The sequence below is a fragment of the Periplaneta americana genome, chromosome 3 (genome assembly GCF_040183065.1).
Source record: "Periplaneta americana isolate PAMFEO1 chromosome 3, P.americana_PAMFEO1_priV1, whole genome shotgun sequence".
Lineage (NCBI taxonomy): Eukaryota > Metazoa > Arthropoda > Insecta > Blattodea > Blattidae > Periplaneta > Periplaneta americana.
Window position 1 is genome coordinate 167,339,775 of NC_091119.1, and position 19,783 is coordinate 167,359,557.

The following is a 19,783-nucleotide window of genomic DNA, read 5'->3' on the forward strand; positions in this document are numbered from 1 at the left end:
GACGATTCTGGCCGGGAAGGACGACCTAATTGGTACAGGACTCTCCTTCAGTCACCAGCTATCCAAGACTGCATTTACATACCACCAAATCCTATTACGTAATCACATAACCTCATAAACCAACCTCATCTGAGAATGTTAAACCCAGAAGTAGGCAAACGTTAGTGGAAAGTCATGATAACTGACTTCAATTAGTACAAACCACGTGACTTTAATCGAAGGTTACGCTGTATGCATTTAACACACTTCACACAAACGATGTTGTACGATTTTCGAGGAATAATAGTCATGGTAGAAGAAACTGGTACAGGGACATCATTTTATTTTTTATGCTCGACCATGCCGAAATGTAGTAATTATACACCTGGTAGCAGACCTTTAATGGATGTCATTAAAGTACACCTACTCATTAAAGGTCAGGTCTTTCAGCCAATGACGACTCAGGTTACAACTGTTCAGCCAATGACAGGTCAGCTTTCGACCGTTATAAAACCGCAAGTATCGATTATTCTCGGATATGCAATCGAAAGAGAATTAGCGAAAAGTCACGGAAGCTGGAAATCCAATACTGTCGCAGAAGGTTATGTTCTGTTACTATAATAATTAGCGTTAATTGTAAATAATAGGCCTATTCAAATAAATTCAATTTGTCATCTCGTTTTTCAATGTCTAATTTAATTTCAATGTTATCTCTGTAGGTTCTTATGGCCTAGCAAGGTTAATGTGGACATCTGTTCCTCGGAAAAAATCAATACTTTCGCGTATGCGCACATCTCACAACATACGGGATATTGCTAAAAAATTAATAATATCCAGTTAGAAATATGGTCGAGCGTAAAAAGTCGTATGGAACTCGCCTATAATGGTAATTAAGAAGCTCGTATGAAAATTATGAAATTCGCTTGCGCTCGTTTCATAAATATCCATACTCACTTCTTAATTACCTTCATTATAGGCTCGTTGCATAATGTACTATACTAACATTTCTAATATTAACCTGGCTATACCCTTAGATCAACAATTGAGAACCTGAAACACCGTTTGCTACCCCCTTCCACGACTGGAGTTCGATTTTTTTTATTTTAATTTAGTAGGTTATTTTACGACGCTTTATCAACATCTGAGGTTATTTAGCGTCTGAATGAGATGAAGGTGATAATGCCGGTGAAATGAGTCCGGGGTCCAACACCCAAAATTACCTAGCATTTACTCATGTTGGGTTGAGGGAAAACCTCGGAAAAACCTCAACCAGGTAACTTGCCCCGACCGGGAATCGAACCCAGGCCACCTGGTTTCGCGGCCAGACGCGCTGACCGTTACTCCACAGGTATGGACCTGGAGTTAGATGATACTGACAAACAAATCACTTTACTAGGTAAAGGAGGGAAGGAAAGTAGTTCATCCATTTACGTAAACTAGGAAATATCACGCTTTTGAGTTTGATAATTTTCATTAGGTTTTTTTTTAATCAAAATACAGTACTGTATTAACAATGAGTGTTTTTACTCACGAACTGAGTTGTCAATGCTGACGTATTCATTATGCAGTGTATATTATACTGTCTACAGCACATTAGCGTACACTATAGAGAATGAAGTTAAATTGAAAAGTAATCATAATATGGATATTTAAATACATTTTTGAAAATGGTGGCCGTTCATTTCGATATAGGCTTCAGTTCTAATGTGTATATTATCGCACTATAGACTACTGTACCTAATCCCAATTACCAGGTTCGTACTTCGTATCAGTAACTCATGTTGAAATAATTCTGTACCTACTCTATAAAACAGTACCTTACGTACTTCAAATTAAATCTTCACTTCCGCCCGATCCGAAAAGATAAAATTACTCAGACATACTATCTACTGTTCGTCCAAGTGGTTATGTCGCAGGGTCGTAAAAAGGGAGGAAATCACGTGACAGTTAATTACTTAACGAGATTGAATATTGAAAGCTCTTTCGTCACTGGAAAACGCGAACATATTTTTGGAACGTACTGTTTACTATGACCGTAAGGCTACTATGGCTGTATATGCGGTCTTGGATCTGTGTGGAGGACGGTTGAAATTCATTAGTAGAAGGGGTGGGAGTGAAGTACATTCAAAAACTCAGGTACAATAAAGATTGAAGTAAAAATAAAATGATGTCCCTGTATAAAGCGGTTATCCCAAAACAAAATACACTGCAATTAGCATGTTCATGTTCAACTTCGTCAGAACAGTCCTTCTGTTCTTATTTTTAGTACAGTGTTTAGTGTTTTTTTTATTTATTTAGAAATATTTAAGTAATTGGTAACATCCAGAATATTTAATATTAGAGGAGAAAAATTCGCTCCGGCGCTGGAGATGGAACCCGGGTCCTTGGTTCTATGTACCAAGCGCTCTAAGCACTGAGCTACGCCGAAGTTCAATCCACAACACCGGATCGAATCCCCCTCTTCCAGTGTTTTCCCTTTTTTCTCCTCTAATATTAACTGTTACCATAACAGATGTATTCTGCAGGACAAAAAAATTAATTAATCTTTACGTAGATTAATCGAGCAACAGTACATATCACTGTACAGATTACTGTGCATATTACTGTGGAATCCCGGCCACCAAGTCATTCAACTGAGTGCGCTCCTTGTATAATGGCAATAAATGTCAACATATATCGATGTCTGAGAACCACACTGTTCTGAGTCCAACTTTTTATAAGAAAGAAATCTGTATTTCATTGTGTTCCAGTTCTAGTCTGCATATATGAATCAAACAAAATTGTAAATATTCCTCTTCATAAGGTTGCTATGAAGTTATTTCAAATTGTTTCATGAAGCTCTGAATATCAGGAGCTTAAAACAGCTCTCCTGAAAAAAAAATAGTGAAATTGACTTGGAATAGTCTGGTTCTGGGCTATCGACATGTCGAACTTGGAGTCAGGTCACAAAGGGAAAAACCCTGGAGGAGGGGAATTCGAACCGGTGTTGTGGATTGAACTTCGGCGTAGCTCAATGGTTAGAGCGCTTGGTACGTAGAACCAAAGACCCGGGTTCGATCCCCAGCGCCGGAGCGAATTTTTCTCTAATATTGTTACCGAAAGAGATACATTCTGTAGGACTAAAAAATTAATTAACCTTTACATAGATTCCAGAATATTTGCATAGTAACTATTTTATATTAATAATGTGGGTAAAATTTTTTCTTAAGGTAGGTGCTCACTTACTGGAAAAAATTCGTTCGTTGCGTCCGGTTTTGTTCATTATACAAGGCAATTAAAAATATTCTGCAAAAGTAAGCTTAATTTATTCATAACTGTATGAAGTTAACACAACTGTATAAACATGAAAAGACGCGTTAACTTCCAAGTTTTCCTGTGCACTACATAAGCTCGATATGAGCCCTGTTGATGACACGGCAGATATAGAGACAGTACTTCAATTCTGTCCAGACTCATGCCAGCATGTTCTCTGATATTGACTTCACTGCTTTTGTGATGCGTCACTTCAGGTATTTCAGGTTCTGTGGCATGGGGGTGATAGACACGAAGTCTTTGGTATACTCCCACATAAAGAAGTCGCAGGTTAAGTCTGGCGATCGCGGGGGTCAGAGTGATATTGGTGAGTCGTAACCTGCATGAACGATCCAACGTTCTAGAAGGATATTATTACGCTTCCATTAGATACTCTATACCGTGGACTATGGCACCTGTAGTTCCCTACTAGTCCGCCTTGTTGACTTGCTACGATTAATTCGTACACGGCTCGTACCTGTTTACTGCGTCTTCCGAAGTCTGATCTGTCCACAGACATTTCCTAGGAAATAAACTTCAACTAGATTAGAATTACGCCACAGAGCGCGCAAAGCAGTTCTTAGCCTATGTGAAGCATTCTTACCAAAATCAATCCTAAAGTTTCACTGTCCTGTTACAACGGCCCCTCGTTTGTGCGAATTGCGTGACGCAAAACTCCTTTTGGTTGCTTCGATGTCACTATCTTGTGTAGCACTACGCTACGTCTCTAGTGGTGATGACATGAACTAGCAAATAAACACAAACTAACTTGAGACCTGTCGTTTTCACTATTTTGAATAATTTACCGTTTACCATTGTTGTCAATCTCGCTAGACTCCATTTCTAACTCTCGTTACCCAAACCCTAGATCATATATATCCAGATGGCTCGGCCTTATAGGCTTTGACGGTAACAATTTTTGTCAGGTTTACCATGCTGCCATCTAGTTGTTACATAAGGGGTCGTGTCATAACTACCATTTAAATTGCATTAGGGACTGTACTGCCATCTCATGTTCGTTTACGGCGGACGAGTGGCGATCTTGGCGGTTGTTCTCTTCAAAGTGCTACTGATTTTAACATAGGAATGAGCAATCTGTTATATATGTGATATCGGCCTAAGCACAGAGTAAGCTCTATTTAATTGGAACTGGCGTCATATTCATTGGTGTTGCGTCATCCACTTCACAGTTCTGCCAACCTGTACATTATTTATGAAATGATCCTCGTAATAAATAAATAAATAACTAATAAATAAATAAATAAATAAATAAATAAATAAATAAATAAATAAATAAATAAATCTATACTAATAGTAAATCTGTAGCCGAAATTTTTCTGGTAATGTTCGATTTTCCAAAAATAATTGGTCCTAACATATATAATTAACCACTCTGAAACCGAAAATCGCTTTTTTGACATTTTTGTTTGTATGACTGTCTGTCTGTATGTTTGTTACATTTTCACTCGATAATAGCTGAACGGATTTCGATGAAAATTGGAATATAAATTACGTTCGTTGTAACTTAGATTTTAGGCTATATGGCATTCAAAATACATTATTTAAAAGGGGGGTTATAAGGGGGCCTGAATTAAATAAATCGAAATATCTCGCTTATTATTGATTTTTGTGAAAATGTTTCTTTAAAATAATTTGCGATAAGTTTTATTCCTTGAAAAATTTTGATAGGACTGATATTTAATGAGATAAATGAGTTTTAAAATTAAAATAACTGCCATCTAAGGCCGTGTAATGAATTAAAAAACAAATGACTTCGTCTATAAGGGGCCTTGGACAGCAACAATCGAAAGCTATGAAAGATAGCCTACAGAGAATGTTTCTGTGTTTGTATGAAGTTAATATCGGAAGCTAAATTAACCGATTTGTATAATTAATTATTATTTCACCATTGGAAAGTGTAGTTTCTCTAGATGGATATAATGCTATAATGTTATTACAGTAACTTCTGATATAATATAATATAATATAATATAATATAATATAATATAATATAATATAATATAATATAATATAATATAATATAATATAATATAATATAATATAATTTAAGTTATTTGAAGGGTTCAGAACCATAGTGGGCCAAGCGCCATTTACTGAATACGTAGAAAACAAGGGTTAAAATTAAGTTATTACCATAATTATTCAATGGAAACCTATAACAAGTAAAATAAAATATACACATTAAATCTAAATGAAGACAATCTTCATTAAACTATGGTTGCATGTAATAAAAATTAAGAAACATGTTAAAGGAATTGTCATTGCAACAAATGAGTGTCTCTGGACCAAAATGATCGCATTTTAATTATTTGGATGCAATTTAAATTAAGTAACATATTAAACGATTTATCCTTCTATTAAACACGAATGTTCCCTGGATCAAATGTCCTATTTTAATTATGTAATTATTTTATCTTTATTTCTAACGGGTGCAGCGGAGCGCACGGGTACGGCTAGTAAATAAATAAATAGATAAACAAATAAATAAATACGCAAATAAATATATAAATAAACAAATAAATACACAAATAAATAAATAAATAAATAAATAAATAAATAAATATTTATTTCTCTATTCTGTTGAATCGCGCGAAAAATGGTGCAAAGCATGTGTTTCATTATACTTCGCTGAATGACTGAAGATGGATTAAATATGTACTGTATGTGTCGGTAGCATAAAAAATCACGTGGTGATACTCGAACCAATGACCTTGAAACTGCTTGGAAAGCTTGTCCTGTTCTGTCCAAACCTACATCTGAGCGATGTTTTGAAGAATCTTCCCTTAAAATAAACGTATGGTTTCTTTCATTTTGGTTTCATTCCTTCTTATGTTACTTTCTTTTTACATTTCTATATAACAGAAATCACATTTGAAGTATTTTCCAGTCATTGCAGTCAATTCCAATACATTCTTAATGAGCCATTCTATATAAAAACAGCAAATCCACCTCTCATTATTGCTTCTACTGAAAACATGTGTCCCTGTGATATCGTCATAGATTCTCCCTCACTGCTTGTGCATCTTTATTGTAATATTTTTCTCTTCCAATATTCTGTCATCTCCTCTCGTCAAGCAGCACTCAATTTGTTTCGAGCTGCTCCTCTTTCTTCATCTATTCTGTTTTTCCGTCTTCAGTCAATTGGTTATCATATGGACTGCTTGTCGCAATTGCATCTGATTTGATTCCCTTTCTTCTTCTGAAAACTAACGTTGGTGAATTTGTGATCAGGACAGATATATTTATTTCTGAGGAACGTAGAGACATTCTTGTTGAACAATGCTTAAGATAAAGCCATTGTCTTGCTCAGTGTCGAACTTTATTCAAGACACTGAGTCGAACATGAGTGTTATCACTATACCAAATTTAAACAATATTTCTCTTAAAATCATAGTATTCAAAAATAAGATTTGAGTAAAAACACTTTGGAGGTTATGCATCAATACTGACGCAGTCTACGCCGGTCATGCAAATATACCTGATACGCGTGTTTCTGGCCGGGAACCGAGCTGAACGCTGTTTAATGGAAATGCTGATTATGTTTGTGTAACACAAAAAAAATATATCCAATATCTGTGTACAGGTGCCTCAAACTATAAGCTGCCTGGAGAGGGGAAGTAGTAGAGCTAACGGAGGGGGCCCCACCTAGGCTCCGATACCCAGGTATAGTCATATTATCTGAAAAGTTGACCGCTTGACAATGTATTCAAGATGTACCCTCCCTATGCAGCTTTCTCAACTGTTATTAGAACTGAGCTGTACCGTCCTAGTCCACGGTGCACAGTAGTAGGCGGACAGTGGTAGGGGAGAAGTGCTCTATGCGCCTGCGCGAACGAGACAGCTTGCTAGTTTGAGGCATCTGTACTGTATATTTATTGTAATATCATTTCTTACGGAAGGTAATCACTGCACAAAAATGAAACTTGTAATAGATCATAAGGAGAGATCTGAAAAATCTAAGTAAGTTTTTTTCTAACATTCACCGTTTTAGAGAAAATCGTTATGTTTCTGTGAAACGTTTGGCACCATCACAGCTACTGCAATAACTCTAGCAAACGCGACCACCAATCCCTTACCTTTCCCTCCTCCTCCGCTGCATGGATGAATATATAATAGGATGCGAAACACTGAGTTTCCCGTAACACATACTAGAGGCGCTGTTGTAGAAATTGATCTTGCTGCCACCTGTAGGGAGGAGGGGCGTTATTACACCTAGCAGCGCACCAAGTAGCGAAAAGAGTAACTAATTACTCCATGCATTTAGCAGCGCACCTGGTGACGAAAATGTTAAACTGTGCAGAAAGCATTCCCTCCCATCCTCATCGATATTCAAAACTAACCCAATTTAAAATAAAACATTTACATTTTTATTCCTTACAGCATCTTCTACTGAAAATTCTTACCGGAGCCAACAGGAAGATAAAAGAGACGATCTATTTTACACTAACCAATTAAAATATAACTAGACAGAGACAAAAAATAAAGCAAAAGGTTAGATAATTGGGATTGTATTCTTTGGGTATTTATTGTACAGCGCAATGGAAAAGTCTGCAAGAACTACTTAGATAGTTCAATTTATTATATTACTATTACTTTATAATACATTCATCAACACTAATTTTACAACGTCCATAAACATCACTGTTTAACATACACTGCTTATACACACGTAGTATAACTTTATGTTCACTTATTAGCAAGTTTCTGTCTGCCATCTTGGCTCTTCGAGCAATATCTCGAACGGATAAATAGAGAACTCTGGGTAAAGTACCCAACACGTAGTTATAATGTTCATCACCTACGACGTTGGGCGCTGATCATCTTATTTCAGCCCCCCGCCGCCAGATGGTGCTGACCGCAGTTTCGCATCCTATTATATATTTATCCATGTCTGCTGTATTCAGCCACACGCAAGCGACACTACGCTACGTTTCAAGATTTATTTTAACGATTTTCACAATTATTTAATTTAAATAATCATGGCTAACCGGTTTAATTAGCAAAAAAGACTCGAGCATTAAGTATTCAGATTATTTTAAACTATCTGCTTGTATAGCAATCAGCCACTTCTCTCGGACCGTGACCGCAAGAAAATGCTACAAACGTTGGGCAAAAACTATTTTCTTTCCTTCTTAACGGTGCTTCATCGAAGGGAAAGTGTAATACATGTTTTGTTATATTAAACATGTAGAATACCCTCGGTGTATCGGTCCCCTTTAACCTGTATACACTATTTCATGGTAATATTCGGCGTCATCTCACTGTATATTATTTTAATGTACCGAAGTACATATGATGTTTCCATGCAGATATTCTTAATCATCGTACGATGAAAGAGTAATGGAACGGAGAAAAATTCTCTCCGGCAACGGGATTTGAACCCAGATTTTCAGCACTACGTACTGATGCTTTATCCACTAAGCCACACCGGATTATGCACACTTCATCCCCCTATTTCATGCACACTTCATCCCCCTATTATTTATTCGCTCGTTTTCATACTCTCTCTCGCTATCATAATATTAATACTCGATCACAACGCGATAACTAGCTAGAAATTCCACTTCACACATCATCTCTGTATTTCTCATCTTTCAATGTTGCTACCTCTCGTCACTGGAACTCTCTGCCGCCTGAAGTCAAGGGCTGCCTAACATTGAAATCTTTCAAATCCAAGTTAGAAAATTATCTTATGACGTGCTGCCTAGTCTTACTATTATGACAAGTGTTGTATTGCATGTTTCCACGTATTCACATTTTTTTTATGTTCTAGTGATATTTAACTTATTTTATATTTTTGTTTTCATATTTTCCGATAATGGTATATCTATAATGTTATAAGTTGAGCTATATATAATCATAATTTTCCTTACTGTCTGTACTTAAAAATATTGTATTCATTGTATGCTTTGCACTGCACTATTTTATTATTATTATTATTATTATTATTATTATTATTATTATTATTATTATCAATAATTGTCTTATTTCTTTATACTTTGTATGTCTCATTTATTTTGACCTGCTGTTCACATTTTATTATGCTTTTTTCTTTCTTTCTGTATGTTATGTATTATGTCTCATTTCTACTTACGTGTTGTTTACATTTTATTATTATTATCTTATTCAGTTTTGTGTGTAAAATTGCAGTGTACTTTGTAAATTTGTAGTGTTTTTTGTAACGCAGTTTTACTCCTTTAACTCTGCCAGGTTAAATAAATCATTATTATTGTTATTGTTATTATTATTATTATTATTATTATTATTATTAATATTATTATTATTATTATTATTATTATTCATCGTACGATGAATATTATATGATATACGTAAATCACTTATGATTTAAGACGGCGCTTATTCCGTCGGATCCCGGATAATCACTCACTCATAGTGCATCTCCGCACATGTGTGGACATTAGTCCTACGTTCATAGACAGCTATGACGTAGTGCAGAGGGCGGCCACTAGAGGGAACCCAAGAGGTGGAACTTAAACCGAGAGGATTTGATCCGCCACCGGGATGGAAATCCGGTGTGGCTTAGTGGATAAAGTATCAGCTCATAGAGCTGAAAACCCGGGTTCAAATCCCGGTGCCGGAGAGAACTTTTCTCCGTTCCACTACTCTTTCATCGTCATCTCACTGGTTATTTATTCCGTATTTGACATCAACACCACAGTATACACGAAAACAGTAAGCGTTACAGATCGTGAAAACGTCCATTTCGAGTCCTGCACACATTACCGTCTTCAGGTGAAAAGCCTAAGAAATGGCATATGAACTGATTAATATTTCCGTCAAGTGGACCAGACATCGTTATGACATATGCCAATCGAATAATAGGTATGAATCATCAATTTCAATTTCTCGCCTGCAAACTCATTAAGCCCAGAGGGTGCGAGTCTAGCGGCTCTAATTAATCAGTACAATGTTGGCTGATGATGAGACATTCTGGGAAGCAAGTTAATACACAGAAAGGAGCTGGAGGCGGTGACAGGTCACTCAAAGCAAATTAAGGTCGATTTTCATTAAGGGAACTCAATGAGACTCGTGACAGAATGAGATCGTTTACACGCTACGTATTCAAAGCATTTTCATTATCACGCACGCAACAAAGATCTTCATAATGCGTTACTTTCCGTACGAGAAATTAACCGACGAGAGCACGGAAGAGAAATTACCTAGTAACGAGGATGTCTGTGGTGAACGTGCTCTTCATAGAATTCTGCAAGTCATTAAATCAAGAAGCTTAAAATGAAACTCGGATATTGTAGAGAGAAATCACGCCACTCCGACTTACCCAAACTCCATTGGGATAAATGTATCATCTGAAGTTGTTTTGCATAGTTACATAGATGGAATTTTATTAGTTTAGAGTTGGAAGGGAGTATGCGAAATTCATTTCAGTTCTGATATGAAGCAACTCTTAATAATAAGAAGCGGTCTTATTGCATGTGGGACTGTTGTAAGCCAATCCCGACAGCCAGTCAGCCGAAACGAAGAGAAAGAAATATTACTAGCAGTGGCGGCTCGTGATAAAATATTATGTGTGTTCACAATTTTGTGATTCCAAAATCGAAGAGAATTTGAAATAATACGTTTAGTCTAATATGAAATGTCATGATTCCAATGTTTCACTATCGAAAAAAAACCGTATATAAATTCAAAACAACATATAATAATAATAATAATAATAATAATAATAATAATAATAATACTAATAATAATAATAATAATAATAATAATAATAATAATAATAATAATAATGAAACTCAGTCTTTTTATTTCCAATTTTTCTTGGTAAGCCAGTTTACACAGTTCTTTACTGTTCAAAATTACTTGAACAGAGTTAATTGTTTACGTTTGTTAAAAATGAATCCATACCACGGTCTCGTTATTTACAAACGCGTGTGTTCAGTAATATATTTTGATTCACAACACACTGATACACTATAGCCTATACCAGTACTGTAATCCCACTCGCATAGATTACTATAAATACATGCCAGTAAATATTATTCTTAAATATTATACACTGCCATACAGATACTTAAATTCATACAACCACCACAGTCAGCCAGCACGTGTTTGAAAGCCAAACTATGCTATTATGCCGACACTGGAGTATAGTAATTCACAAACTACACTCTCGTAGCAGCACTGTACACGTAAGTAAACGTTCCTACAGTCAGATGCTGACATCTACAGGCTATTAAATTTCCTCCTCGAGATATAGCACGTGAACGATAGGCATCGATGGACCTGACATCTGTAGGATAGATACTCATCGCGTTCACTTAACGCTTTGTGCTCTTGACGAGTCATAAGCGGCCAGCTAAAGACAATTTTCTCCCGCGCATGCGTGAAATTCCTGTAACCAACTCGGAAAGAGCACGGCTTGTACGTGAACGGATGTTGCCAAGTTTACATAAGAAGTTTATGCAAGATGCGGGAAGTTTAAAATACTCAATTCTGATATTATACATCCCCAGTACGTCAATGTCTGTCTGTCTGTATGTTTGTTACCTTTTCACGCGATAATGACTGAACGGATTTCGATGAAAATTGGAATATAAATTAAGTTCGTTGTAACTTAGATTATAGGCTATATGGCATTCAAAATACATTATTTAAAAGGGGGGTTATAAGGGGGCCTGAATTAAATAAATCGAAATATCTCGCTTATTATTGATTTTAATGAAAAATGTTACATAACAAATATTTCTTTAAAAATCATTTCCGATAAGTTTTATTCTTTGAAAAATGTTGATATTTAATGAGATAAAAGAGTTTTAAAATTAAAATAACTGCCATCTAAGGCATTGTAATGAATTAAAAAACAAATGACTTCGTCTATAAGGGGCCTTGGACAGCAACAATCGAAAGCTATGAAAGATAGCCTACAGATAATGTTTCTGCGTTTCTATGAAGTAATATCTGAAGCTAAATTAACCGATTTGTATAATTAATTATTAATTCACCATTGGATAGTGTAGTTTCTCTAGATGGACATAATGCTATAATGTTATCACAGTAACTTCTGAGTGAATCGAGGACAGGTAAGATTAAAATAGATTCTTATGCACCGAAAACTTGATAGGCTATTCTGTATATTCGTTTCCTGTATTTCCTAAACTAATTTTTATGACCAAATGAGTGGTCTCTGGATCAAAATGATCGCATTTTAATTTTTTAATTAAATTTAAATTAAGTAACATAATAAACGATTTATCCTTCTATCAAACACGAATGTTCCCTGGATAAAATGTCCTATTTTAATTATGTAATTACTTTATATTTATTTCTAACGGGTGCAGCGGAGCGCACGGGTACGGCTAGTAAAGAAATAAAACAAAAGAAATTATGCAATCGAAAAGGAAAGCAAAAATACACACAAGACGCGGCTGAAGAATTGTACATTACTACCCATTCCAACAATAACAATAGCCCCCTACTTAATGAACAATACCCAAATTCAAATAACCCGCTGTTTAAGATCATACAGAAGTAATTTCCGATCATCCACTAGTCTTGCCGGTATGCAGTTTTCTTTGTAAGCTACTTCCTAATGTAAAGGTCAGTCGTGCTGCCGCTCTCACGGACTTCAGTCAACTCTTCCAACTTTTTGTAAGTAACGTCCTATAAGATTTAAACAATATTTTCAAACACTTTTGTTCATACCATCCTTTGCTAATTACAGGGCTTTATCCTGTCACCATTACTCGGCAACACGACCGCCCTATTTGTAGCATCTTTAATCTGATTCCGAAACTGTTACCGCATTACTAGAAGAGATCGTGCCGTCCCCCTCTTCATACATGCCTTTACAACACATCATTTTCCATACAACTTGGTGTTTTAATATCATGATTTTAATGTTGTTTTTAACTAGTTAAGACCAGTGTTCACTTTGAGCGTATTCCGAATCTCACCGGTGAGCAATCCGATGGCATCACGGTGTTCCGAATTCCACCGATGACGTTATTGATGCTCTACCGGTGTCGCACCGGTGCCATCAACTTGCAGAGGTGGTGGCAGTCTCCATCAGTCGCCATCAGTGAATCTGACTGGTTCTTGTATAGGGCGGGAATTAGCAGACGAATGACATCGTGCACTGTTGTGTCATGGCGGTGTGTTCTGCTTTAGTTCTGCTGTATTGTTTGTAATGAGCACAACGTAAAAACAATAAGTTAATGGCTTATGAGCGAACATGTCAACGGACCAGTTATTACTACCGGTTCAAGAAATAAATTGTTTATGATCTCTTTTATTTGAACGAGATGACAGTACTGAAATTTCGCAAAATTTTGCTAGCGTAGCACAGATAATCACTTACACAGTCGCCATGACAGCATCGATTCTTCCAACAGTTTTGTTCCTTATTTTCGTTGCAACGTGACTCATTGATGCCACCGGACCGGTGAGATTCAGAATAAACTGTTTGTTAACATGTTTTGCTCGACCTGAGGATGCCAATATGATTGGCGAAAACGTTTGTCATCAAAATATATGTAATGTTACTTTTGGTATAATATAGAATTTTATATATCTCTCTTTGCTAAGTATTGACTGAATTACATTCCTCTACTAATTGATATTGTACTTAACGGACTATTATGCCTTTGAAATTACACAAGACAGAGATAAGGATAGACAGAAAGAGGAAGAGAGAGGGGAAGAAACGGAAGCAGAAAGAAAGACTTAATAATCCGAGGCACGACAGCCCATGAAGAACCATGACCGACCAGCCGGCTGCTGGCCTCATGTCCACATGCCGAAGCAGAGTTGGACGATCATTCAACCAGTATGGAGGTATCGTGTGGTTATAGCTGGCTTTCGTAACCGGAATTCGCTACCTATCGTAGCTCCCCAAGTGCATCCCGATGGTGGGTGGGTACCGGTCCCATACACTGGCCGAAATTTCATGAGAAAATGTCTTCCCCCATGAGGACTCCAACCAGCGCGTATTCCGTTACGCGAGTCCTAGGCAGGATGTCTTAGACCATGACGCCACGGCGCGGGACACAAAGAAAGACATAGCAAGAAAGAAATAGAAAAGAGGGAAATTAAGAAGTAATTAGGGATAAAGATAGAAAACAAGGAAAGCAATATAAAATATACATGGTGGAAAATAATGAAATAGAAATTGAGTAAGATAGAAAGGGAGAGGAAAATCAAAGAGAGAAAAAAGGAGAGAGGAAGAAGCCACGAAAAATTAAAGAAAAAAAACAATGGACATAAAGAAAAAAACAAAACTAGGAAAAATGAATAGAAAGGACAGAAAGAAAGAAAGAAATAAATAAAGAGAGAAAGAAAGAAAAAAAGAAAGAAAGAGAAAAAACTAGAAAAAATGAATGAAAAGAAAGAAAAGTAGGATTATGTATGGAAGAAAAAACAGAATGGAAGAGAGAAAGAAAATTGGAACAAGTGAAAGAAGAGACAAAAAGGAAGAGAATTATGAAAAAATGAATGAAAGGAAGGACATTGGGAAACATTGGAGAAAATGAATGATTGAAAGGAGAGGAAAACAAAAATGGAAGAATGAATTGAAGAAATAAGATAAAAAAATTAAAAATTGATGAAAGAAAGGACAGAAAGAAAGAATAGGAAAGATGAATAAAAGGAAGGAGAGAAAGAAAAGAAAGGAGAGACAAAGAAAGAAAGCTAGAAGAATGAATAAAGAGATAAGACAAAGAAAATCAGAAAAAATGAATGAAAGAAATGATAAAAAATAAAAAACGGGAATGACAGGAAGTAGAGAGGGAAATAAAGAAAATTTGAAAATGGATGAAAGAAAGGAGAGAGAAACAAAGAAAACTAGAAGAACTAGAAAAATTTAGTGATATGAAGGAGACAAAGAAAACGAGAAAACTGATAAGAACGAACGACAGAGAGGAGAAAATGAAAGAAAATGAGGAAAAATAAATGAAAAGACAGAAAGAAAGACAACCACAAAAAATGAAAGAAAGTAGGGAAAGAAAGAAAAAATATAAAATGAGAAAATTAATGTGAGAAAGAAGAGAAAAAGTAAGCGAATTTGGAAAAACAGGAACAGATGAGTGAAAGGAGATCAAAACTAGAAGGAAGAAAAGCAGAGAGATAATAGAAAGGACGAGAGAGAGAGACAGAGCGAGAGAGAGAAGAAAGATTTATCTGCACGTTGTCTGGAAACTTGTAGAGCCGTTTGTCTTAAGCACCTACATTTCGCATTAAGGTTTATTACACAGCTGAACGATAGTTTGGGAACAACAGAAACTGTAGGCATTCGTCAATACGCGCGTCTTAACGACCGGTAGCCGCGATGGAGGAAGTGGCAGTCAAGGCAGCGTGCTTCCCCTTCAAGAACTGTTATCGGACCTACATCTAGATTCAATTGCGGAATATTTGTATCCAACTCCCAGAAAGCGATTAATCTTCACAAGTTGGCAGAACTGAGCACATATTTCACATCAGTAACTACTGCACTCCAAATAGCCTGTCATACAGCGTCTACTCAGAGAATCCGACCAATTCCAACAAGTACCCAACTAATTACTGCAAATATCAGCCTCCAGCCATAGAGACCTAATGACGCATCCGATGGGCGAGGCAGCAACTACAACAAAACCTGGATTGCTCGCTTTCAAGCGCCAACTGGAGTACATTCAGGATGTGATATTATTGACTATTACAATTGAAAAGTTCGCGGGAAAAACGATGAATGTCACATTTCTGTTAAGGATTAGATAAGGATCTAATTGAGTCTACTCGTATAACTGCAAGATGTAGTGCTGTTTCTATAGAAAATAAAGGAAAGAATTACTGTATTCGTGGTGATAATTCTTCTTTTTACCATTTTTCATAAGAACAACATTACATTTCGTAGTGATCCATTGAATTAGATAATGACATCAACCTTAATAAAACTGCGACATTCATCGTTTTTCCCGCGAACTCTTCGTCATGTTAGGAGAAAATCCACAAACGATCAGGGAAAACACGGGAATTTTACTGGAAGCAAGTAAAGAGATAGGTTTGGAAGTAAAACCTGAAAAGACTAAGTATATGATTATGTCTCGTGACCAGAATATTGTACGGAATGGAACTATAAAAATTAGAGATTTACCTTTCGAAGAGGTGGAAAAATTCAAATATCTTGGAGCAACAGTAACAAATATAAATGACACTCGGGAGGAAATTAAAAGTAGAATAAATATGGGAAATGCGTGTTATTATTCGGTTGAGAAGCTTTTGTCGTCTAGTCTTCTGTCAAAAAAATGTGAAAGTTAGAATTTATAAAACAGTTATATTACCGGTTGTTCTGTATGGTTGTGAAACTTGGACTCTCACTTTGAGAGAGGAACAGAGATTAAGGGTGTTTGAGAGTAAGGTTCTTAGGAAAATATTTGGGGCTAAGAGGGATGAAGTTACAGGAGAATGGAGAAAGTTACACAACGCAGAGCTGCACGCATTGTATTCTTCACCTGACATAATTAGGAACATTAAATCCAGACGTTTGAGATGGGCAGGACATGTAGCACGTATGGGCGAATCCAGAAATGCATATAGAGTGATAGTTGGGAGGCCGGAGGGAAAAAGACCTTTGGGGAGGCCGAGACGTAGATGGGAAGATAATATTAAAATGGATTTGAGGGAGGTGGGATATGATGGTAGAGACTGGATTAATCTTGCTCAGGATAGGGACCAATGGCGGGCTTATATGAGGGCGGCAATGAACCTCCGGGTTCCTTAAAATCCAGTAAGTAAGTAAGTAAGTAAGTAAGTAAGTAAGTAACTAACTAAGTAAGTAAGTATATATATATATATATATATATATATATAAAATTTGAACTGGTAATGGAAATTACGGGAAAACGGCTGAACGGATTTTAATAAATGACCCCTCATTTTGAACCTTGGAACCCAAAGTTTTTCAGAAAAATAGTTGTTTTCAGTGAAATGTTAATTTTCCTACATCATTTTCCTATTTTCCAAAATCCATCTTTCGTCAGTTTTGAGAACTAATTGCATTTCAGCAGTCGACCGTGATTTCAGAATAAAACAAAACACACACTACAATATACAATAGGTCACGAAGGCCATGACCTGCAAGATTGCTGACATACGAGTATTTAGAGTTCAAATTCAATTGGTTATTAAAAACTTCAAGACTTGCTCAAATAATTTACAGGTCTGATTTTGCGGTGTGTAATTTTCTGAGTACAGCTGTGTATTGGATATTAAAATCTACAAAACGTGACGTGGTTTGATAACATTATTACCATTAGAAATGAAAGATTATTATAGTTAATGCCATGATGTGACTATTTTTCATTAATTATACATATTAATGCTGTATTGATGATATGAAAGTGAAACGTTTTTGGGTTATATAAGTAGATGTAGAGAATATCTTAAATTAGATCTTCATTTTTATAATTTACTAAGTGGCGGCTATTATATAAGATAATGATATTATTATTAAAAATCGAATATTTTTGAAGTTATTAATCAAGTGGGGTTGAGTCTTTTTCATATACTTAATGGCGGTGTGGTGTAGATATTTATATGCGTCATTCTCTTCAGTATTGGCTCGAGAGAGCGCAAAAATTACAGTTCCTAAGAAAAGACCAAAAGGTATTACTTACTGATAAAATAAGAGGCGTACAAAATTTTGTAACCTCCCGATCATTTCAGCAAGATCTTTTAGCAGAATAAAACCATCTTATCCTCTACATTTCAAGCTCTACATGCAGCAGCTATACCAAGATACTATTATCTATTGTTCGAAAACATAGCAAACCTGACTTTTTTTTAACTTTCTCCTACAATCCACAATGACCTGAAATAGCTATTGGTTTACGCCCACATGAAAAACCCACTGATCGTCCTGACATTGTTACTTGCGTTTTCGCGTTGAAATTAAAAAAACTGAAAGCGAATAAGTTTAAGAAAAAGTATTTGGCATAAAAAAAACATTCAGAGGGAGTATATTTCATTATTATGGAAGCAAATAACTTTCAAAATGTCTGGCATTCTTCATTGAAAATAAATCTCAAAAATTTTTATTTGAACATCTAATGAACTTAGTTTCCAGCATTTGCTGCACAAGCCACTAATTAATAATAATAATAATAATAATAATAATAATAATAATAATAATAACTGTCTCGTGACCAGAATAGTAGTTTATTTGGTAGGTTATTCTACGACGCTTTATCAATATCTCAGGTTATTTAGTGTCTGAATGAGATGAAGGTGATAATGCCGGTGAAATGAGTCCGGGGTCCAGCGCCGATAGTTACCCAGCATTTGCTCATATTGGGGTGAGAGAAAACTCCGGAAAAAACGTCAACCAGGTAACTTGCCTCGATGGGGAATCGAACCCAAGCCACCTAGTTTCGCTGCCAGACGCTCTAGTCGTTACTCACAGGTGTGGACTGACTACAATATACAGTAATACGAAGTGGAAATATAAAAATTGGAAATTTATCCTTTGAAGAGTTGGAAAAATTCAAATATCTTCTGGCAACAGCAACAAATATAAGTGACACTCGGGAGGAAATTAAACGAAGAACAAATACGGGAAAGTCTGCTATTATTTGGTTGAGAAACCCTTTTCATCCAGTTTGTTCCGGAAAAAGTTGAAAGTTAGAATTTACAAAACAGTTATAGGCTATTGTATGGTTGTGAAATTTGGACTCTCTCTTTGAGATAGGAACTCAGGTTAAGGTTGTTTGAGAATAAGGTGCTTAGGAAAATATTTGGGGCTAAGATGGATGAAGTTACAGGAGAATGGAGAAAGTTACACAAAATAGAACTGCAGGCATTGCATTCTTCACCTGGTAGGCTATAATTAGGAATATTAAATTTTGGACACGGAAGTACTAAATAAAGTGCGAAATCATACTTCCACAACTACATTGGAAAAGATTAAAAAACGGGCTCTCAAGTGTTGTCGGAAAAATTCACCATTAAAATGGGACACCCTCAAGGACAGGAGAACGCGAATTCGATTATGCGCACTGTTCAAAACATATAGAGGTGAGCCTGCCTGGAGAGAAATAAAAAATAGGTTGCAACCGCCAAATTACTCTTCAAGGAACGACCACTCATATAAATTGAGGGAAAGAAGACAGAGGACGGACACTGGAAAGTTTTCTTTTCTCAATCGTACTATCAGGGACTGGAATGCTTTACTGCAGACTTACTAAAGGCTTTACCAATAACCAAAAACGTATTTAAAAATAGGCTTAAGGACTTTACTAATAGACGGTAATTATACACAGTATGTAAAGGATGTAAATGATATTTTGTTATTGAAGTGTTGTATCAGTGAAGAATTGTGTTGTGCCAGTGAAGTGTGTTGTGTCAGTGAAGTATGTTGTGTCAGTGAAACGTGTTCCTGTCAGGGAAGCTTTATAGTTTATAGTGGCAGTGAAAAGTATTTGAACAGTGAAATGTTTTTGAAGTGTTAGTGAAATCAGGATAGAATCAGTGAAATGTGTCGTAG

The 19,783-nt window shown here is 36.0% G+C and overlaps 1 protein-coding gene and 1 non-coding gene across 2 annotated transcripts in view; one reads left to right on the forward strand and one right to left on the reverse strand.

Moving 5' to 3' along the window:
• The window catches only part of Neto (Neuropilin and tolloid-like), a 1,086,331-nt gene that overhangs the window by 344,013 nt on the left and 722,535 nt on the right, over window positions 1–19,783 (reverse strand). The gene's annotated exons all lie outside the window — the stretch shown is intronic.
• TRNAY-AUA (transfer RNA tyrosine (anticodon AUA)) lies at window positions 9,821–9,892 on the forward strand. Its single transcript has one exon. It is a non-coding gene; the product is annotated as a tRNA-Tyr (tRNA).